Here is a 20,179-nt window from a genome sequence, read left to right as displayed (position 1 = left end):
ACGAGCCGGTAGCTAAGTACACCCAGAAGGAACACTACGCACCGGCTTTCTCCTTGCTCCTCAGCGGCAGCACTGAGAGACACACTAGGCATTACACCTAAGACCTTCTACACCTCTGTTCGGGGAGCACTTTTGAATGTCTTGGCTATCTAGCTATCCAACAAAGAAAAGAGTGTGTTGCCTCTCACTCGGCATGCAAAGAGATGATCCGGAGGGCTTTGGTAGCGGCACGGTGCTCAGGGGGCCAAGAAGAGTACTCGGTACACAGTGTTCTTCCAGGGGACATGCTGAGGCAGCGGGGGTCCTGGGAAAGGCCCACGAACATTCATGCACTACTTGCCTAAGGTTTCGTGGAAAGCCTCTGCACGCCTCAGTTCGTGGAGGGACTACCTGAACCTTACTTTGGTCCTCGCGGAACAGCACAGTGTTCCCTTTATGTATATAGGGCGCCGGGAGGCCTCCTGCACGGTACAGAAAGCAGAGTGTTTCTCTAGGAGAGCTCCCTTTCCCTCACATAGCCATTCTACTGGTGAAGAGAACACGAGCAACCACACTGTGTCTCAGGACGCTCTGAGGCCGCACTTTCAGCTCTCCCGCTGGGAAAGTAATGCTCTTCGCTCTAGGTAACCAATATCAAAATTGAACCCAGCACATGCACCTGTAGTTTCTGACCAACCAAGAGAGACTCAAGCAGCACGCTGGACCTTCCCTGATAAAACTTTGGCGCCAAGGGGCTCCGGCATGGGCTGAATGGCTTCAAGGACACGATTCCCGGGGATAGGCCCAATGGTCCCTGTAGCTCAGAAAACCCGAGGTAGCGTTCAGGGGCAAATTGTACGTTTGTCGGGCTGCCTCTGTAGTCGGCCTTCTGCTTGGCAGAGAGAAGACGGCAGGTAAGGGTTCCCAGTCTGAACAATAAACACAGCGTTTTGTCATTGCAGCAGTGGTTCAGCAGTGGGGACCTTTTGCATTACACCTGAGACCTGCTAGGCCTGTGCTCGGGAGGCCTGTTGAAAGCCTGGCAATCTCCATGGGCACCGAAGAGAGAGAGCAGAGCGTCGCCTTTCCTTCTCCATGCAGAGAAATGATCCGAAGGGGCCTAGGGACCTGTGTTTGGGTAGGTCGCCTAAGAAGAGGCATTGGGTACACAGTGTTTTCCCACGCCCAGGGGGTGAGGACCCAGGAGTCCTAGGAGTCCTGAGCGGCACGCTAGCGTTAAGCCACTGCCATGACTAAGGCTTCTGGGCAAATGCTGCATGCCTGCCAGCATTGTGGCTGCCGTCCTGGACTTTGTTTTGATCTTCGTGATCAGCGTAGATCGCCCGGTATGTAGAGGGGGCTCTGGCATGCCTCAGGCAAGGAAGTGGAAACACCTTTTGTCTTTCCTGTAAAGCACCCTTCCCTTTGAGGCACATTCCAGCACGCAAGGAAGGACTCGCAGAACGCCCTATGTAGGCACCTTGGAGGCTACGAGGATTCCTCGTTCAACTAGGGAATTCCTCCGTTTCTCATAAGGTCCCAGTATCAAAGTTGAACCCAGCCCACGTACGTGTCGTTTCTGAAGAACCAAAGGAGGCACGAGAAGCACTGTGCTACCTTCTCAGAATAATGTTTTATTTAGGCAGGGAGATTTGCACTGTGCGGATGACCTAAGCGATTTAAGGCGCTCGGGAGGTCTAGGTGGCCTTGAACCTGCCAAAAGACTAGCAGGGCTCAGGAGGAAACGGTTGATTTTCCAGGCTGCATCTAAAAGTCGTGTTTCTGCTTGGCAGAGAGAGACGGCAGGTGTGTAAAGCGAGAAGGAACACGAAGCACAGAGTTGTTTCACTGCAGCTCAGGGTCCGCCCTGAGAGCCACTGGCATTACACCGAGGACTTTCCAGAACTCTGGTCGGGGCACACTTGAAAGACTTGTCAGTCTATCGATCCAACGAAGGAAACACTGCCTTGCCTTTCACGGTGCACTCAAAGAGACGACCCGGAGTACCCAGGTAGCGAGCGGCACGGTGCGCAGTCGGCCAAGAAGAGTCACTGAGCACACAGCGTTCTTCCAAGGGACGTGGTGAGGCGGCGGGAGTCCTAGGAAGGGCACACTGGCCTGAATGCCCTACCTTCCCTGCCGGGGTCATGGAAATCGTTTGCACACGGCCACCCGTGGATGGAAACCCGGACATTACGTTGAGCCTGGGGGACAGGTCTGCTTTTCCCGTTATGTGAAGAGGGCTGCTGGAGGCCTCCTGCCGCGAGTAGGAAACACTGTGTTAATCGAGGAAAGCTGCCTCTCCCTCAGTCGGCATTGCCACTGTGAAGAGATGACGGGCAACCGCACTGGTTTTCACTTAAGTTGGAGGCCGCAGGTGGCCTGCTTTCCCGTTGGGAAAATAACGCTTCCCTCCTTAGGTCCCGATGCCAGACTTGGCACAGCCCACGGACGGGTAGTTTCTGAGCAACGAAAAGAGACTCACGCAGCCCCCTGGACCTTCCCTGATAAAACTTTGGCACGAAGGGAGTTCTGCTTGGGCTGAGTGGCGTGACCGACATAATTCCTTGGGTTAGGCCAAAGTGTCCTTTTCCCTTACAAAAGCTTAGGCAGTGTTGCAGGGGCAACAAGTCCGTATGTCAGGCTGCATCTAAAGTCGACTGTCTGCTTGGCGGGCGAGGGCAGGCTGGCGTTCCCAGGATGAACAGCGAGCCGAGGGTTTTTCCCATTGCAGTTCGGGTTCAGCGGCGGGGACCACTTGCAGTACACCTAAGACCTGCTAGACCTGTGCTCGGGAGGACTTTCGAAAGACTGGCAATCCACCTGTGCGACCAAGAGAGCGGTGTTTTGCCTTTCACTCTTCATTCCAAGAGATGATCCGAAGGGCCTAGGTCCCTGTACGTTGGTAGGTCGCCTAAGAAGTGGCATCCGGTACACACTGTGTTTCCATGAGACGTGGTGAGGACGCGGGAGTCCCAGGAGTCCTGCAAAGCACACTAGCGTTTAGCCACTGCTTGGAGTGAGGCTCCCTGGGAAACGCTGCGTGCCTGCCCGGCGCTGTGGATGCAATTCCCGGACCTTGCCTTCAGCTTGGCGCTCAGCGTAGTGTTCCTTTTAGGTAGAGGCGACCCTGGGGTGCCTCAGGAGTGGACGTGGAAACACACTATGCCTCTCAAGGAAAGCCCACTTTCCGTCCAAAGACATGCCAGCAGGCACGCGTGGGCTGACAGAGCACTGTATTTCAGGCAGCTTTCACGTTGAACCACCCTTCTTTCCAGTTGGGAGGTACTACAGTGCTCTGAAGGTCCCAATCTCAAAGTTGAGCACGGCCCCACGTACCTATAGGTTCTCCCGCACCGAAAGGGACACAAGGAGGACTGTGGCCCCCCCTCTGAATAACTTGGTAGCCGGGGTGTGGCGCACTGTGCGAATGGCATGAAATATTGGAGGGGCTAGGTCGAGTGAGTTAGGTGTCCCTGCAGCTGCCAAAAGCCTAGCAGTGTGCAGGGGGAAACCGTCCATTTTCCAGACTGCAGCTAACGTCGAGTGACTGCTCGCCAGAACGAGCCGGTAGCTAAGTACACCCAGAAGGAACACTACGCACCGGCTTTCTCCTTGCTCCTCAGCGGCAGCACTGAGAGACACACTAGGCATTACACCTAAGACCTTCTACACCTCTGTTCGGGGAGCACTTTTGAATGTCTTGGCTATCTAGCTATCCAACAAAGAAAAGAGTGTGTTGCCTCTCACTCGGCATGCAAAGAGATGATCCGGAGGGCTTTGGTAGCGGCACGGTGCTCAGGGGGCCAAGAAGAGTACTCGGTACACAGTGTTCTTCCAGGGGACATGCTGAGGCAGCGGGGGTCCTGGGAAAGGCCCACGAACATTCATGCACTACTTGCCTAAGGTTTCGTGGAAAGCCTCTGCACGCCTCAGTTCGTGGAGGGACTACCTGAACCTTACTTTGGTCCTCGCGGAACAGCACAGTGTTCCCTTTATGTATATAGGGCGCCGGGAGGCCTCCTGCACGGTACAGAAAGCAGAGTGTTTCTCTAGGAGAGCTCCCTTTCCCTCACATAGCCATTCTACTGGTGAAGAGAACACGAGCAACCACACTGTGTCTCAGGACGCTCTGAGGCCGCACTTTCAGCTCTCCCGCTGGGAAAGTAATGCTCTTCGCTCTAGGTAACCAATATCAAAATTGAACCCAGCACATGCACCTGTAGTTTCTGACCAACCAAGAGAGACTCAAGCAGCACGCTGGACCTTCCCTGATAAAACTTTGGCGCCAAGGGGCTCCGGCATGGGCTGAATGGCTTCAAGGACACGATTCCCGGGGATAGGCCCAATGGTCCCTGTAGCTCAGAAAACCCGAGGTAGCGTTCAGGGGCAAATTGTACGTTTGTCGGGCTGCCTCTGTAGTCGGCCTTCTGCTTGGCAGAGAGAAGACGGCAGGTAAGGGTTCCCAGTCTGAACAATAAACACAGCGTTTTGTCATTGCAGCAGTGGTTCAGCAGTGGGGACCTTTTGCATTACACCTGAGACCTGCTAGGCCTGTGCTCGGGAGGCCTGTTGAAAGCCTGGCAATCTCCATGGGCACCGAAGAGAGAGAGCAGAGCGTCGCCTTTCCTTCTCCATGCAGAGAAATGATCCGAAGGGGCCTAGGGACCTGTGTTTGGGTAGGTCGCCTAAGAAGAGGCATTGGGTACACAGTGTTTTCCCACGCCCAGGGGGTGAGGACCCAGGAGTCCTAGGAGTCCTGAGCGGCACGCTAGCGTTAAGCCACTGCCATGACTAAGGCTTCTGGGCAAATGCTGCATGCCTGCCAGCATTGTGGCTGCCGTCCTGGACTTTGTTTTGATCTTCGTGATCAGCGTAGATCGCCCGGTATGTAGAGGGGGCTCTGGCATGCCTCAGGCAAGGAAGTGGAAACACCTTTTGTCTTTCCTGTAAAGCACCCTTCCCTTTGAGGCACATTCCAGCACGCAAGGAAGGACTCGCAGAACGCCCTATGTAGGCACCTTGGAGGCTACGAGGATTCCTCGTTCAACTAGGGAATTCCTCCGTTTCTCATAAGGTCCCAGTATCAAAGTTGAACCCAGCCCACGTACGTGTCGTTTCTGAAGAACCAAAGGAGGCACGAGAAGCACTGTGCTACCTTCTCAGAATAATGTTTTATTTAGGCAGGGAGATTTGCACTGTGCGGATGACCTAAGCGATTTAAGGCGCTCGGGAGGTCTAGGTGGCCTTGAACCTGCCAAAAGACTAGCAGGGCTCAGGAGGAAACGGTTGATTTTCCAGGCTGCATCTAAAAGTCGTGTTTCTGCTTGGCAGAGAGAGACGGCAGGTGTGTAAAGCGAGAAGGAACACGAAGCACAGAGTTGTTTCACTGCAGCTCAGGGTCCGCCCTGAGAGCCACTGGCATTACACCGAGGACTTTCCAGAACTCTGGTCGGGGCACACTTGAAAGACTTGTCAGTCTATCGATCCAACGAAGGAAACACTGCCTTGCCTTTCACGGTGCACTCAAAGAGACGACCCGGAGTACCCAGGTAGCGAGCGGCACGGTGCGCAGTCGGCCAAGAAGAGTCACTGAGCACACAGCGTTCTTCCAAGGGACGTGGTGAGGCGGCGGGAGTCCTAGGAAGGGCACACTGGCCTGAATGCCCTACCTTCCCTGCCGGGGTCATGGAAATCGTTTGCACACGGCCACCCGTGGATGGAAACCCGGACATTACGTTGAGCCTGGGGGACAGGTCTGCTTTTCCCGTTATGTGAAGAGGGCTGCTGGAGGCCTCCTGCCGCGAGTAGGAAACACTGTGTTAATCGAGGAAAGCTGCCTCTCCCTCAGTCGGCATTGCCACTGTGAAGAGATGACGGGCAACCGCACTGGTTTTCACTTAAGTTGGAGGCCGCAGGTGGCCTGCTTTCCCGTTGGGAAAATAACGCTTCCCTCCTTAGGTCCCGATGCCAGACTTGGCACAGCCCACGGACGGGTAGTTTCTGAGCAACGAAAAGAGACTCACGCAGCCCCCTGGACCTTCCCTGATAAAACTTTGGCACGAAGGGAGTTCTGCTTGGGCTGAGTGGCGTGACCGACATAATTCCTTGGGTTAGGCCAAAGTGTCCTTTTCCCTTACAAAAGCTTAGGCAGTGTTGCAGGGGCAACAAGTCCGTATGTCAGGCTGCATCTAAAGTCGACTGTCTGCTTGGCGGGCGAGGGCAAGCTGGCGTTCCCAGGATGAACAGCGAGCCGAGGGTTTTTCCCATTGCAGTTCGGGTTCAGCGGCGGGGACCACTTGCAGTACACCTAAGACCTGCTAGACCTGTGCTCGGGAGGACTTTCGAAAGACTGGCAATCCACCTGTGCGACCAAGAGAGCGGTGTTTTGCCTTTCACTCTTCATTCCAAGAGATGATCCGAAGGGCCTAGGTCCCTGTACGTTGGTAGGTCGCCTAAGAAGTGGCATCCGGTACACACTGTGTTTCCATGAGACGTGGTGAGGACGCGGGAGTCCCAGGAGTCCTGCAAAGCACACTAGCGTTTAGCCACTGCTTGGAGTGAGGCTCCCTGGGAAACGCTGCGTGCCTGCCCGGCGCTGTGGATGCAATTCCCGGACCTTGCCTTCAGCTTGGCGCTCAGCGTAGTGTTCCTTTTAGGTAGAGGCGACCCTGGGGTGCCTCAGGAGTGGACGTGGAAACACACTATGCCTCTCAAGGAAAGCCCACTTTCCGTCCAAAGACATGCCAGCAGGCACGCGTGGGCTGACAGAGCACTGTATTTCAGGCAGCTTTCACGTTGAACCACCCTTCTTTCCAGTTGGGAGGTACTACAGTGCTCTGAAGGTCCCAATCTCAAAGTTGAGCACGGCCCCACGTACCTATAGGTTCTCCCGCACCGAAAGGGACACAAGGAGGACTGTGGCCCCCCCTCTGAATAACTTGGTAGCCGGGGTGTGGCGCACTGTGCGAATGGCATGAAATATTGGAGGGGCTAGGTCGAGTGAGTTAGGTGTCCCTGCAGCTGCCAAAAGCCTAGCAGTGTGCAGGGGGAAACCGTCCATTTTCCAGACTGCAGCTAACGTCGAGTGACTGCTCGCCAGAACGAGCCGGTAGCTAAGTACACCCAGAAGGAACACTACGCACCGGCTTTCTCCTTGCTCCTCAGCGGCAGCACTGAGAGACACACTAGGCATTACACCTAAGACCTTCTACACCTCTGTTCGGGGAGCACTTTTGAATGTCTTGGCTATCTAGCTATCCAACAAAGAAAAGAGTGTGTTGCCTCTCACTCGGCATGCAAAGAGATGATCCGGAGGGCTTTGGTAGCGGCACGGTGCTCAGGGGGCCAAGAAGAGTACTCGGTACACAGTGTTCTTCCAGGGGACATGCTGAGGCAGCGGGGGTCCTGGGAAAGGCCCACGAACATTCATGCACTACTTGCCTAAGGTTTCGTGGAAAGCCTCTGCACGCCTCAGTTCGTGGAGGGACTACCTGAACCTTACTTTGGTCCTCGCGGAACAGCACAGTGTTCCCTTTATGTATATAGGGCGCCGGGAGGCCTCCTGCACGGTACAGAAAGCAGAGTGTTTCTCTAGGAGAGCTCCCTTTCCCTCACATAGCCATTCTACTGGTGAAGAGAACACGAGCAACCACACTGTGTCTCAGGACGCTCTGAGGCCGCACTTTCAGCTCTCCCGCTGGGAAAGTAATGCTCTTCGCTCTAGGTAACCAATATCAAAATTGAACCCAGCACATGCACCTGTAGTTTCTGACCAACCAAGAGAGACTCAAGCAGCACGCTGGACCTTCCCTGATAAAACTTTGGCGCCAAGGGGCTCCGGCATGGGCTGAATGGCTTCAAGGACACGATTCCCGGGGATAGGCCCAATGGTCCCTGTAGCTCAGAAAACCCGAGGTAGCGTTCAGGGGCAAATTGTACGTTTGTCGGGCTGCCTCTGTAGTCGGCCTTCTGCTTGGCAGAGAGAAGACGGCAGGTAAGGGTTCCCAGTCTGAACAATAAACACAGCGTTTTGTCATTGCAGCAGTGGTTCAGCAGTGGGGACCTTTTGCATTACACCTGAGACCTGCTAGGCCTGTGCTCGGGAGGCCTGTTGAAAGCCTGGCAATCTCCATGGGCACCGAAGAGAGAGAGCAGAGCGTCGCCTTTCCTTCTCCATGCAGAGAAATGATCCGAAGGGGCCTAGGGACCTGTGTTTGGGTAGGTCGCCTAAGAAGAGGCATTGGGTACACAGTGTTTTCCCACGCCCAGGGGGTGAGGACCCAGGAGTCCTAGGAGTCCTGAGCGGCACGCTAGCGTTAAGCCACTGCCATGACTAAGGCTTCTGGGCAAATGCTGCATGCCTGCCAGCATTGTGGCTGCCGTCCTGGACTTTGTTTTGATCTTCGTGATCAGCGTAGATCGCCCGGTATGTAGAGGGGGCTCTGGCATGCCTCAGGCAAGGAAGTGGAAACACCTTTTGTCTTTCCTGTAAAGCACCCTTCCCTTTGAGGCACATTCCAGCACGCAAGGAAGGACTCGCAGAACGCCCTATGTAGGCACCTTGGAGGCTACGAGGATTCCTCGTTCAACTAGGGAATTCCTCCGTTTCTCATAAGGTCCCAGTATCAAAGTTGAACCCAGCCCACGTACGTGTCGTTTCTGAAGAACCAAAGGAGGCACGAGAAGCACTGTGCTACCTTCTCAGAATAATGTTTTATTTAGGCAGGGAGATTTGCACTGTGCGGATGACCTAAGCGATTTAAGGCGCTCGGGAGGTCTAGGTGGCCTTGAACCTGCCAAAAGACTAGCAGGGCTCAGGAGGAAACGGTTGATTTTCCAGGCTGCATCTAAAAGTCGTGTTTCTGCTTGGCAGAGAGAGACGGCAGGTGTGTAAAGCGAGAAGGAACACGAAGCACAGAGTTGTTTCACTGCAGCTCAGGGTCCGCCCTGAGAGCCACTGGCATTACACCGAGGACTTTCCAGAACTCTGGTCGGGGCACACTTGAAAGACTTGTCAGTCTATCGATCCAACGAAGGAAACACTGCCTTGCCTTTCACGGTGCACTCAAAGAGACGACCCGGAGTACCCAGGTAGCGAGCGGCACGGTGCGCAGTCGGCCAAGAAGAGTCACTGAGCACACAGCGTTCTTCCAAGGGACGTGGTGAGGCGGCGGGAGTCCTAGGAAGGGCACACTGGCCTGAATGCCCTACCTTCCCTGCCGGGGTCATGGAAATCGTTTGCACACGGCCACCCGTGGATGGAAACCCGGACATTACGTTGAGCCTGGGGGACAGGTCTGCTTTTCCCGTTATGTGAAGAGGGCTGCTGGAGGCCTCCTGCCGCGAGTAGGAAACACTGTGTTAATCGAGGAAAGCTGCCTCTCCCTCAGTCGGCATTGCCACTGTGAAGAGATGACGGGCAACCGCACTGGTTTTCACTTAAGTTGGAGGCCGCAGGTGGCCTGCTTTCCCGTTGGGAAAATAACGCTTCCCTCCTTAGGTCCCGATGCCAGACTTGGCACAGCCCACGGACGGGTAGTTTCTGAGCAACGAAAAGAGACTCACGCAGCCCCCTGGACCTTCCCTGATAAAACTTTGGCACGAAGGGAGTTCTGCTTGGGCTGAGTGGCGTGACCGACATAATTCCTTGGGTTAGGCCAAAGTGTCCTTTTCCCTTACAAAAGCTTAGGCAGTGTTGCAGGGGCAACAAGTCCGTATGTCAGGCTGCATCTAAAGTCGACTGTCTGCTTGGCGGGCGAGGGCAAGCTGGCGTTCCCAGGATGAACAGCGAGCCGAGGGTTTTTCCCATTGCAGTTCGGGTTCAGCGGCGGGGACCACTTGCAGTACACCTAAGACCTGCTAGACCTGTGCTCGGGAGGACTTTCGAAAGACTGGCAATCCACCTGTGCGACCAAGAGAGCGGTGTTTTGCCTTTCACTCTTCATTCCAAGAGATGATCCGAAGGGCCTAGGTCCCTGTACGTTGGTAGGTCGCCTAAGAAGTGGCATCCGGTACACACTGTGTTTCCATGAGACGTGGTGAGGACGCGGGAGTCCCAGGAGTCCTGCAAAGCACACTAGCGTTTAGCCACTGCTTGGAGTGAGGCTCCCTGGGAAACGCTGCGTGCCTGCCCGGCGCTGTGGATGCAATTCCCGGACCTTGCCTTCAGCTTGGCGCTCAGCGTAGTGTTCCTTTTAGGTAGAGGCGACCCTGGGGTGCCTCAGGAGTGGACGTGGAAACACACTATGCCTCTCAAGGAAAGCCCACTTTCCGTCCAAAGACATGCCAGCAGGCACGCGTGGGCTGACAGAGCACTGTATTTCAGGCAGCTTTCACGTTGAACCACCCTTCTTTCCAGTTGGGAGGTACTACAGTGCTCTGAAGGTCCCAATCTCAAAGTTGAGCACGGCCCCACGTACCTATAGGTTCTCCCGCACCGAAAGGGACACAAGGAGGACTGTGGCCCCCCCTCTGAATAACTTGGTAGCCGGGGTGTGGCGCACTGTGCGAATGGCATGAAATATTGGAGGGGCTAGGTCGAGTGAGTTAGGTGTCCCTGCAGCTGCCAAAAGCCTAGCAGTGTGCAGGGGGAAACCGTCCATTTTCCAGACTGCAGCTAACGTCGAGTGACTGCTCGCCAGAACGAGCCGGTAGCTAAGTACACCCAGAAGGAACACTACGCACCGGCTTTCTCCTTGCTCCTCAGCGGCAGCACTGAGAGACACACTAGGCATTACACCTAAGACCTTCTACACCTCTGTTCGGGGAGCACTTTTGAATGTCTTGGCTATCTAGCTATCCAACAAAGAAAAGAGTGTGTTGCCTCTCACTCGGCATGCAAAGAGATGATCCGGAGGGCTTTGGTAGCGGCACGGTGCTCAGGGGGCCAAGAAGAGTACTCGGTACACAGTGTTCTTCCAGGGGACATGCTGAGGCAGCGGGGGTCCTGGGAAAGGCCCACGAACATTCATGCACTACTTGCCTAAGGTTTCGTGGAAAGCCTCTGCACGCCTCAGTTCGTGGAGGGACTACCTGAACCTTACTTTGGTCCTCGCGGAACAGCACAGTGTTCCCTTTATGTATATAGGGCGCCGGGAGGCCTCCTGCACGGTACAGAAAGCAGAGTGTTTCTCTAGGAGAGCTCCCTTTCCCTCACATAGCCATTCTACTGGTGAAGAGAACACGAGCAACCACACTGTGTCTCAGGACGCTCTGAGGCCGCACTTTCAGCTCTCCCGCTGGGAAAGTAATGCTCTTCGCTCTAGGTAACCAATATCAAAATTGAACCCAGCACATGCACCTGTAGTTTCTGACCAACCAAGAGAGACTCAAGCAGCACGCTGGACCTTCCCTGATAAAACTTTGGCGCCAAGGGGCTCCGGCATGGGCTGAATGGCTTCAAGGACACGATTCCCGGGGATAGGCCCAATGGTCCCTGTAGCTCAGAAAACCCGAGGTAGCGTTCAGGGGCAAATTGTACGTTTGTCGGGCTGCCTCTGTAGTCGGCCTTCTGCTTGGCAGAGAGAAGACGGCAGGTAAGGGTTCCCAGTCTGAACAATAAACACAGCGTTTTGTCATTGCAGCAGTGGTTCAGCAGTGGGGACCTTTTGCATTACACCTGAGACCTGCTAGGCCTGTGCTCGGGAGGCCTGTTGAAAGCCTGGCAATCTCCATGGGCACCGAAGAGAGAGAGCAGAGCGTCGCCTTTCCTTCTCCATGCAGAGAAATGATCCGAAGGGGCCTAGGGACCTGTGTTTGGGTAGGTCGCCTAAGAAGAGGCATTGGGTACACAGTGTTTTCCCACGCCCAGGGGGTGAGGACCCAGGAGTCCTAGGAGTCCTGAGCGGCACGCTAGCGTTAAGCCACTGCCATGACTAAGGCTTCTGGGCAAATGCTGCATGCCTGCCAGCATTGTGGCTGCCGTCCTGGACTTTGTTTTGATCTTCGTGATCAGCGTAGATCGCCCGGTATGTAGAGGGGGCTCTGGCATGCCTCAGGCAAGGAAGTGGAAACACCTTTTGTCTTTCCTGTAAAGCACCCTTCCCTTTGAGGCACATTCCAGCACGCAAGGAAGGACTCGCAGAACGCCCTATGTAGGCACCTTGGAGGCTACGAGGATTCCTCGTTCAACTAGGGAATTCCTCCGTTTCTCATAAGGTCCCAGTATCAAAGTTGAACCCAGCCCACGTACGTGTCGTTTCTGAAGAACCAAAGGAGGCACGAGAAGCACTGTGCTACCTTCTCAGAATAATGTTTTATTTAGGCAGGGAGATTTGCACTGTGCGGATGACCTAAGCGATTTAAGGCGCTCGGGAGGTCTAGGTGGCCTTGAACCTGCCAAAAGACTAGCAGGGCTCAGGAGGAAACGGTTGATTTTCCAGGCTGCATCTAAAAGTCGTGTTTCTGCTTGGCAGAGAGAGACGGCAGGTGTGTAAAGCGAGAAGGAACACGAAGCACAGAGTTGTTTCACTGCAGCTCAGGGTCCGCCCTGAGAGCCACTGGCATTACACCGAGGACTTTCCAGAACTCTGGTCGGGGCACACTTGAAAGACTTGTCAGTCTATCGATCCAACGAAGGAAACACTGCCTTGCCTTTCACGGTGCACTCAAAGAGACGACCCGGAGTACCCAGGTAGCGAGCGGCACGGTGCGCAGTCGGCCAAGAAGAGTCACTGAGCACACAGCGTTCTTCCAAGGGACGTGGTGAGGCGGCGGGAGTCCTAGGAAGGGCACACTGGCCTGAATGCCCTACCTTCCCTGCCGGGGTCATGGAAATCGTTTGCACACGGCCACCCGTGGATGGAAACCCGGACATTACGTTGAGCCTGGGGGACAGGTCTGCTTTTCCCGTTATGTGAAGAGGGCTGCTGGAGGCCTCCTGCCGCGAGTAGGAAACACTGTGTTAATCGAGGAAAGCTGCCTCTCCCTCAGTCGGCATTGCCACTGTGAAGAGATGACGGGCAACCGCACTGGTTTTCACTTAAGTTGGAGGCCGCAGGTGGCCTGCTTTCCCGTTGGGAAAATAACGCTTCCCTCCTTAGGTCCCGATGCCAGACTTGGCACAGCCCACGGACGGGTAGTTTCTGAGCAACGAAAAGAGACTCACGCAGCCCCCTGGACCTTCCCTGATAAAACTTTGGCACGAAGGGAGTTCTGCTTGGGCTGAGTGGCGTGACCGACATAATTCCTTGGGTTAGGCCAAAGTGTCCTTTTCCCTTACAAAAGCTTAGGCAGTGTTGCAGGGGCAACAAGTCCGTATGTCAGGCTGCATCTAAAGTCGACTGTCTGCTTGGCGGGCGAGGGCAGGCTGGCGTTCCCAGGATGAACAGCGAGCCGAGGGTTTTTCCCATTGCAGTTCGGGTTCAGCGGCGGGGACCACTTGCAGTACACCTAAGACCTGCTAGACCTGTGCTCGGGAGGACTTTCGAAAGACTGGCAATCCACCTGTGCGACCAAGAGAGCGGTGTTTTGCCTTTCACTCTTCATTCCAAGAGATGATCCGAAGGGCCTAGGTCCCTGTACGTTGGTAGGTCGCCTAAGAAGTGGCATCCGGTACACACTGTGTTTCCATGAGACGTGGTGAGGACGCGGGAGTCCCAGGAGTCCTGCAAAGCACACTAGCGTTTAGCCACTGCTTGGAGTGAGGCTCCCTGGGAAACGCTGCGTGCCTGCCCGGCGCTGTGGATGCAATTCCCGGACCTTGCCTTCAGCTTGGCGCTCAGCGTAGTGTTCCTTTTAGGTAGAGGCGACCCTGGGGTGCCTCAGGAGTGGACGTGGAAACACACTATGCCTCTCAAGGAAAGCCCACTTTCCGTCCAAAGACATGCCAGCAGGCACGCGTGGGCTGACAGAGCACTGTATTTCAGGCAGCTTTCACGTTGAACCACCCTTCTTTCCAGTTGGGAGGTACTACAGTGCTCTGAAGGTCCCAATCTCAAAGTTGAGCACGGCCCCACGTACCTATAGGTTCTCCCGCACCGAAAGGGACACAAGGAGGACTGTGGCCCCCCCTCTGAATAACTTGGTAGCCGGGGTGTGGCGCACTGTGCGAATGGCATGAAATATTGGAGGGGCTAGGTCGAGTGAGTTAGGTGTCCCTGCAGCTGCCAAAAGCCTAGCAGTGTGCAGGGGGAAACCGTCCATTTTCCAGACTGCAGCTAACGTCGAGTGACTGCTCGCCAGAACGAGCCGGTAGCTAAGTACACCCAGAAGGAACACTACGCACCGGCTTTCTCCTTGCTCCTCAGCGGCAGCACTGAGAGACACACTAGGCATTACACCTAAGACCTTCTACACCTCTGTTCGGGGAGCACTTTTGAATGTCTTGGCTATCTAGCTATCCAACAAAGAAAAGAGTGTGTTGCCTCTCACTCGGCATGCAAAGAGATGATCCGGAGGGCTTTGGTAGCGGCACGGTGCTCAGGGGGCCAAGAAGAGTACTCGGTACACAGTGTTCTTCCAGGGGACATGCTGAGGCAGCGGGGGTCCTGGGAAAGGCCCACGAACATTCATGCACTACTTGCCTAAGGTTTCGTGGAAAGCCTCTGCACGCCTCAGTTCGTGGAGGGACTACCTGAACCTTACTTTGGTCCTCGCGGAACAGCACAGTGTTCCCTTTATGTATATAGGGCGCCGGGAGGCCTCCTGCACGGTACAGAAAGCAGAGTGTTTCTCTAGGAGAGCTCCCTTTCCCTCACATAGCCATTCTACTGGTGAAGAGAACACGAGCAACCACACTGTGTCTCAGGACGCTCTGAGGCCGCACTTTCAGCTCTCCCGCTGGGAAAGTAATGCTCTTCGCTCTAGGTAACCAATATCAAAATTGAACCCAGCACATGCACCTGTAGTTTCTGACCAACCAAGAGAGACTCAAGCAGCACGCTGGACCTTCCCTGATAAAACTTTGGCGCCAAGGGGCTCCGGCATGGGCTGAATGGCTTCAAGGACACGATTCCCGGGGATAGGCCCAATGGTCCCTGTAGCTCAGAAAACCCGAGGTAGCGTTCAGGGGCAAATTGTACGTTTGTCGGGCTGCCTCTGTAGTCGGCCTTCTGCTTGGCAGAGAGAAGACGGCAGGTAAGGGTTCCCAGTCTGAACAATAAACACAGCGTTTTGTCATTGCAGCAGTGGTTCAGCAGTGGGGACCTTTTGCATTACACCTGAGACCTGCTAGGCCTGTGCTCGGGAGGCCTGTTGAAAGCCTGGCAATCTCCATGGGCACCGAAGAGAGAGAGCAGAGCGTCGCCTTTCCTTCTCCATGCAGAGAAATGATCCGAAGGGGCCTAGGGACCTGTGTTTGGGTAGGTCGCCTAAGAAGAGGCATTGGGTACACAGTGTTTTCCCACGCCCAGGGGGTGAGGACCCAGGAGTCCTAGGAGTCCTGAGCGGCACGCTAGCGTTAAGCCACTGCCATGACTAAGGCTTCTGGGCAAATGCTGCATGCCTGCCAGCATTGTGGCTGCCGTCCTGGACTTTGTTTTGATCTTCGTGATCAGCGTAGATCGCCCGGTATGTAGAGGGGGCTCTGGCATGCCTCAGGCAAGGAAGTGGAAACACCTTTTGTCTTTCCTGTAAAGCACCCTTCCCTTTGAGGCACATTCCAGCACGCAAGGAAGGACTCGCAGAACGCCCTATGTAGGCACCTTGGAGGCTACGAGGATTCCTCGTTCAACTAGGGAATTCCTCCGTTTCTCATAAGGTCCCAGTATCAAAGTTGAACCCAGCCCACGTACGTGTCGTTTCTGAAGAACCAAAGGAGGCACGAGAAGCACTGTGCTACCTTCTCAGAATAATGTTTTATTTAGGCAGGGAGATTTGCACTGTGCGGATGACCTAAGCGATTTAAGGCGCTCGGGAGGTCTAGGTGGCCTTGAACCTGCCAAAAGACTAGCAGGGCTCAGGAGGAAACGGTTGATTTTCCAGGCTGCATCTAAAAGTCGTGTTTCTGCTTGGCAGAGAGAGACGGCAGGTGTGTAAAGCGAGAAGGAACACGAAGCACAGAGTTGTTTCACTGCAGCTCAGGGTCCGCCCTGAGAGCCACTGGCATTACACCGAGGACTTTCCAGAACTCTGGTCGGGGCACACTTGAAAGACTTGTCAGTCTATCGATCCAACGAAGGAAACACTGCCTTGCCTTTCACGGTGCACTCAAAGAGACGACCCGGAGTACCCAGGTAGCGAGCGGCACGGTGCGCAGTCGGCCAAGAAGAGTCACTGAGCACACAGCGTTCTTCCAAGGGACGTGGTGAGGCGGCGGGAGTCCTAGGAAGGGCACACTGGCCTGAATGCCCTACCTTCCCTGCCGGGGTCATGGAAATCGTTTGCACACGGCCACCCGTGGATGGAAACCCGGACATTACGTTGAGCCTGGGGGACAGGTCTGCTTTTCCCGTTATGTGAAGAGGGCTGCTGGAGGCCTCCTGCCGCGAGTAGGAAACACTGTGTTAATCGAGGAAAGCTGCCTCTCCCTCAGTCGGCATTGCCACTGTGAAGAGATGACGGGCAACCGCACTGGTTTTCACTTAAGTTGGAGGCCGCAGGTGGCCTGCTTTCCCGTTGGGAAAATAACGCTTCCCTCCTTAGGTCCCGATGCCAGACTTGGCACAGCCCACGGACGGGTAGTTTCTGAGCAACGAAAAGAGACTCACGCAGCCCCCTGGACCTTCCCTGATAAAACTTTGGCACGAAGGGAGTTCTGCTTGGGCTGAGTGGCGTGACCGACATAATTCCTTGGGTTAGGCCAAAGTGTCCTTTTCCCTTACAAAAGCTTAGGCAGTGTTGCAGGGGCAACAAGTCCGTATGTCAGGCTGCATCTAAAGTCGACTGTCTGCTTGGCGGGCGAGGGCAGGCTGGCGTTCCCAGGATGAACAGCGAGCCGAGGGTTTTTCCCATTGCAGTTCGGGTTCAGCGGCGGGGACCACTTGCAGTACACCTAAGACCTGCTAGACCTGTGCTCGGGAGGACTTTCGAAAGACTGGCAATCCACCTGTGCGACCAAGAGAGCGGTGTTTTGCCTTTCACTCTTCATTCCAAGAGATGATCCGAAGGGCCTAGGTCCCTGTACGTTGGTAGGTCGCCTAAGAAGTGGCATCCGGTACACACTGTGTTTCCATGAGACGTGGTGAGGACGCGGGAGTCCCAGGAGTCCTGCAAAGCACACTAGCGTTTAGCCACTGCTTGGAGTGAGGCTCCCTGGGAAACGCTGCGTGCCTGCCCGGCGCTGTGGATGCAATTCCCGGACCTTGCCTTCAGCTTGGCGCTCAGCGTAGTGTTCCTTTTAGGTAGAGGCGACCCTGGGGTGCCTCAGGAGTGGACGTGGAAACACACTATGCCTCTCAAGGAAAGCCCACTTTCCGTCCAAAGACATGCCAGCAGGCACGCGTGGGCTGACAGAGCACTGTATTTCAGGCAGCTTTCACGTTGAACCACCCTTCTTTCCAGTTGGGAGGTACTACAGTGCTCTGAAGGTCCCAATCTCAAAGTTGAGCACGGCCCCACGTACCTATAGGTTCTCCCGCACCGAAAGGGACACAAGGAGGACTGTGGCCCCCCCTCTGAATAACTTGGTAGCCGGGGTGTGGCGCACTGTGCGAATGGCATGAAATATTGGAGGGGCTAGGTCGAGTGAGTTAGGTGTCCCTGCAGCTGCCAAAAGCCTAGCAGTGTGCAGGGGGAAACCGTCCATTTTCCAGACTGCAGCTAACGTCGAGTGACTGCTCGCCAGAACGAGCCGGTAGCTAAGTACACCCAGAAGGAACACTACGCACCGGCTTTCTCCTTGCTCCTCAGCGGCAGCACTGAGAGACACACTAGGCATTACACCTAAGACCTTCTACACCTCTGTTCGGGGAGCACTTTTGAATGTCTTGGCTATCTAGCTATCCAACAAAGAAAAGAGTGTGTTGCCTCTCACTCGGCATGCAAAGAGATGATCCGGAGGGCTTTGGTAGCGGCACGGTGCTCAGGGGGCCAAGAAGAGTACTCGGTACACAGTGTTCTTCCAGGGGACATGCTGAGGCAGCGGGGGTCCTGGGAAAGGCCCACGAACATTCATGCACTACTTGCCTAAGGTTTCGTGGAAAGCCTCTGCACGCCTCAGTTCGTGGAGGGACTACCTGAACCTTACTTTGGTCCTCGCGGAACAGCACAGTGTTCCCTTTATGTATATAGGGCGCCGGGAGGCCTCCTGCACGGTACAGAAAGCAGAGTGTTTCTCTAGGAGAGCTCCCTTTCCCTCACATAGCCATTCTACTGGTGAAGAGAACACGAGCAACCACACTGTGTCTCAGGACGCTCTGAGGCCGCACTTTCAGCTCTCCCGCTGGGAAAGTAATGCTCTTCGCTCTAGGTAACCAATATCAAAATTGAACCCAGCACATGCACCTGTAGTTTCTGACCAACCAAGAGAGACTCAAGCAGCACGCTGGACCTTCCCTGATAAAACTTTGGCGCCAAGGGGCTCCGGCATGGGCTGAATGGCTTCAAGGACACGATTCCCGGGGATAGGCCCAATGGTCCCTGTAGCTCAGAAAACCCGAGGTAGCGTTCAGGGGCAAATTGTACGTTTGTCGGGCTGCCTCTGTAGTCGGCCTTCTGCTTGGCAGAGAGAAGACGGCAGGTAAGGGTTCCCAGTCTGAACAATAAACACAGCGTTTTGTCATTGCAGCAGTGGTTCAGCAGTGGGGACCTTTTGCATTACACCTGAGACCTGCTAGGCCTGTGCTCGGGAGGCCTGTTGAAAGCCTGGCAATCTCCATGGGCACCGAAGAGAGAGAGCAGAGCGTCGCCTTTCCTTCTCCATGCAGAGAAATGATCCGAAGGGGCCTAGGGACCTGTGTTTGGGTAGGTCGCCTAAGAAGAGGCATTGGGTACACAGTGTTTTCCCACGCCCAGGGGGTGAGGACCCAGGAGTCCTAGGAGTCCTGAGCGGCACGCTAGCGTTAAGCCACTGCCATGACTAAGGCTTCTGGGCAAATGCTGCATGCCTGCCAGCATTGTGGCTGCCGTCCTGGACTTTGTTTTGATCTTCGTGATCAGCGTAGATCGCCCGGTATGTAGAGGGGGCTCTGGCATGCCTCAGGCAAGGACGTGGAAACACCTTTTGTCTTTCCTGTAAAGCACCCTTCCCTTTGAGGCACATTCCAGCACGCAAGGAAGGACTCGCAGAACGCCCTATGTAGGCACCTTGGAGGCTACGAGGATTCCTCGTTCAACTAGGGAATTCCTCCGTTTCTCATAAGGTCCCAGTATCAAAGTTGAACCCAGCCCACGTACGTGTCGTTTCTGAAGAACCAAAGGAGGCACGAGAAGCACTGTGCTACCTTCTCAGAATAATGTTTTATTTAGGCAGGGAGATTTGCACTGTGCGGATGACCTAAGCGATTTAAGGCGCTCGGGAGGTCTAGGTGGCCTTGAACCTGCCAAAAGACTAGCAGGGCTCAGGAGGAAACGGTTGATTTTCCAGGCTGCATCTAAAAGTCGTGTTTCTGCTTGGCAGAGAGAGACGGCAGGTGTGTAAAGCGAGAAGGAACACGAAGCACAGAGTTGTTTCACTGCAGCTCAGGGTCCGCCCTGAGAGCCACTGGCATTACACCGAGGACTTTCCAGAACTCTGGTCGGGGCACACTTGAAAGACTTGTCAGTCTATCGATCCAACGAAGGAAACACTGCCTTGCCTTTCACGGTGCACTCAAAGAGACGACCCGGAGTACCCAGGTAGCGAGCGGCACGGTGCGCAGTCGGCCAAGAAGAGTCACTGAGCACACAGCGTTCTTCCAAGGGACGTGGTGAGGCGGCGGGAGTCCTAGGAAGGGCACACTGGCCTGAATGCCCTACCTTCCCTGCCGGGGTCATGGAAATCGTTTGCACACGGCCACCCGTGGATGGAAACCCGGACATTACGTTGAGCCTGGGGGACAGGTCTGCTTTTCCCGTTATGTGAAGAGGGCTGCTGGAGGCCTCCTGCCGCGAGTAGGAAACACTGTGTTAATCGAGGAAAGCTGCCTCTCCCTCAGTCGGCATTGCCACTGTGAAGAGATGACGGGCAACCGCACTGGTTTTCACTTAAGTTGGAGGCCGCAGGTGGCCTGCTTTCCCGTTGGGAAAATAACGCTTCCCTCCTTAGGTCCCGATGCCAGACTTGGCACAGCCCACGGACGGGTAGTTTCTGAGCAACGAAAAGAGACTCACGCAGCCCCCT

Source organism: Balaenoptera ricei, chromosome 4 (assembly GCF_028023285.1).
Source record: "Balaenoptera ricei isolate mBalRic1 chromosome 4, mBalRic1.hap2, whole genome shotgun sequence".
NCBI lineage: Eukaryota > Metazoa > Chordata > Mammalia > Artiodactyla > Balaenopteridae > Balaenoptera > Balaenoptera ricei.
Note: the sequence above shows the minus strand (reverse complement) of the source record.